Source organism: Marmota flaviventris, chromosome 8 (assembly GCF_047511675.1).
Source record: "Marmota flaviventris isolate mMarFla1 chromosome 8, mMarFla1.hap1, whole genome shotgun sequence".
Taxonomy (NCBI): domain Eukaryota; kingdom Metazoa; phylum Chordata; class Mammalia; order Rodentia; family Sciuridae; genus Marmota; species Marmota flaviventris.
In genome coordinates this window covers 70,587,264-70,590,787 of record NC_092505.1, presented here as the reverse complement: position 1 = coordinate 70,590,787, position 3,524 = coordinate 70,587,264, and positions in this window count along the sequence as shown.

Here is a 3,524-nt window from a genome sequence, read left to right as displayed (position 1 = left end):
GAAAACAGGAACTTGTTAGATTGGTATAGAGTTTCAGTTTCATGAAAAAGTTCTAGAGAATTTTTATAAAAGAAATAGAAGTCTAGTAAATATCACTGAACTGTATACTTTAAATATAGCTAAGAGAGTATATTTTATAGTAATTATTTATGTTTAACACAGTTAAAAAAAAAAAAAAAAAAAACCTAGAAGGAAAAGCAGAAGTTCTTCCAAAGACAGGATCTGGCAGAGCAGCCCCAGTCTTCAGTCACTCCTGGATACTGTGACATACAGTAGTTCACTTGTGCCCAGCAACAAGTTTGTACTTTATGCAATTAGTTGCTGGTAACATATCATAGTAACTGAAATTCAAACCATATGTCGGGGATACTCGTGTTATTTAGTTAAACCATAGTAAATGAAATTCATTTGAGGGACTTTGTCTTACTCATCTGTGTTTCTCTTGAAGAATCTAATAGTGCATAGTATGTTAAAAAAATACACACATAAATAGATGAGAAAGACAAAGTTCTCACTTCAACCAGTTTACAGTTTAATGAGATTCAATAAGATGAATAAAGTCTATAATCTGATTAATATAATGTTTCACAAATGATGTAAAAGCCAGTCATGTTGGCGCAAGCCTGTAATCCTGGGTACTCCGGAGGCTGAGGCAAGAGGATTACAAGTTTAAGGCCAGCCTCAGCAGCTTAGCAAGATTCTGTCTCCAAATAAAAATAAAAAGGGCTGGATGTAACTCAGTAGTAGAGTGTCCCTGAGTTCAAACCCCAGTACCATAAAATAAAAAATAAAAAATGGGGCTGGGGTTGTGGCTCAGCGGTAGAGCTCTTGTCTAGCATGTGCGAGGTCCTGGGTTCCATCCTCAGCACCACATAAAAATAAGTAAATAAAACAAAGGTATTGTGTCCAACTACAACTAAAAAATAAATATTAAAAAAAATTCAGGCGTTCATAGGTGAGTCAAACTACTCTTAATCAAGGATCAAAAAAGAGAAGACAAACATTTTCAAAGTTATTCCAATGTCTGTAGAGCTTTGTACTAAAAAGATTTAAAAAATTGTATTTTCCAAATGTCATTTGTTTTGCTGTTTAAAAAAACGCTAAAACTGGGGCTGGGGCTATAGCTCATTGGCATAGAACTTGCCTAGCATGTGTGAGGCACTGGGTTTGATCCTTTGTACCACATAAAAATAAACAAATAAGGAAATTCTGTCCCTCCACAACTACTAAAAAAAATAAAAATAAAAAACAAACAAAAACGCCACTAAAGCTGGACACAGTGGCACATGCTTGTAATCCCCGTGGTTCGGGAGGCTGAGGCAGGAGGATCACAAGTTCAAAACCAGCCTGAGCAATTTAGCAAGCCCTAAGCAACTTAGTAAGACCCTGTCTCAAAATTAAAAAAAAAAAAAGAATTGTTTTAAATAACTGGGGATGTGGCTCAGTGTTAAGTGCCCAATGTTAAGTGATTAGTGTTAAGTACCAATTCCCCAGTATCAAAAAAAAAAAAAAAACTTTAAGATGGGTAACTTTGCAATTGGAATTAGTTTGAAGTAGAATAACTAGATAAAATGGCATGAGATTTTTAAAGCTGTTGACCTTAAGATGCTCATCTTCAATGACATTGGTTTCATGATGTCTATTTTCAATCATCTGCAGACGTTCATAGTATCCTTGAACATTATGTTTTATGAATTATTCTATTCATAAAAGTGTGGAAGCAATACCTACAAGGTATTATGGATCTATTTTTCTGGGAAGCCAAGGGGAAAATATCATGTATTGCTTACTGAATGTAAAAAATAAAAGTTGTCACAAATAAGAATCTCAAAAAGAAAAAAATGTTTTCTAGACTTTCTGCAATGATAATCCCTGTAGAAAAATCAACTACACTGGTGAAATATTTAATAGCTCAGGAACATTTTGTTATTTCAACAGCTGAAAAGAAAATTTTCATGGCACTTCAAAGAAAAAAAGGAAGAAATGTAGTCAACTTGTGCTTATAATCTTTCTTCTATCACCAAACTGAATTTCACATTGCTAACAGTAAGGGTGCTAGAGAAGAGTCAGGGTACAAATAGGATAATGGTGTATTTTGTTTGAGGTAATGTCTACATTTATATCTCAATATCTCCAAAACTGCTATGTAGTCTAAATGTGAACTCCAAAATAAGTGTGTTGGAAATTCAATCTTCAATGCACCTGTGTTGGAAGGTGGGACCTTTGGAGGTAATCAGGTAATGCAATTAATAATTGCATAATAAAAGACTTGGTGGGGGGAGTCTCTTCCCTTTTTGCTCTTCCATCTTCTGCTATGTACCTTACCTTCCCTCCAAAGAATATACCTTCCAAGTTCCCTCTTCAAAGCAGTGAGCAGACAACCAAACCTGCTGGCCCTTAGAGCTTCCCAGCTTCTGGAACTGCAAAAAATAAATTTCTGTTCTTTATAAACTACCCAGTATATGGTATTCTGTTTTAGCAGCTCACATAGACTAAGACAAAAACCATAGCTAAATGATGAAAGATTTTAAAAAGTTATAATTTTGCATACATTGAGACTGATCTACCAAGATGTATATAGAATTATACTGTATTTCTTTTATTATTATTCTCCTATTTAAAAAAATACTTTGTTCTAGTTGTAGTTGGACACAATACCTTTATTTTATTTTTATGTGGTGCTGAGGATCCAACCCAGCGCCCCGCTCGGGCTAGGCAAGCGCTCTACCGCTGAGCCACAACCCCAGCCCCTTATTCTCCTGTATTTCAAGAGAATGTAAAATTAGTTAATACATTTCTCCAGAAGTCTTCCAAAGCATTAGGTACAAAAAATTAGGTGAATATATAGATACTGCTTTAATTTCTCTGCATAATTTCTCTTCATATCTATGGTTTAAAAGTAAACAACTGGAGACTTTCAGTTTTTGATTTGGCATGTAAAGAACTTCCTAACAACACTCTTCCTAATAGCAAGTGAAAAGCTCAAAGAACTGAAAAAACAAACAAACAAACCTGAAAAACCAACAATTATTTTTAGACCTTTAAGAGAAATGAGGTCACAAGGAAACCACTTACCCCAAAATTAGAGGCGCAAACAGGCAAATACAGAGAATTAAAATTTACCAGAACAAAAACCCCCACAGCAAGGTAGGAAAACCTCAACCTAATCCAGTAGCACAGTAGGAGAACCTGAACTATTGGAGACACAGTAAGGACAAGTCTGAGAGTTAAAAACTCAGAGGGACCCAGTCTCAGAGGAGCCCACGTACTTTTGTAAGTTTTATCTCCAAGAACTCTACCAGGTAAATATTGGAGAAAAGTTACCTCCTGCTTCCAGCAAGGAGATGTCAAAAGGAACCAGCTATTCTTCTAAACAAGTTCTTCCCTCAGGAGAAACTATTTTTACAGAGCCTAACCTGCTAGGGTTTTATAAAGCCTATCATACATGGAGAAAGGGAAATATGCAACACCAGCCTCCTCTGGCCATCTTATCCAACCAGAGGGGAGAAATAAAACTGAGAATC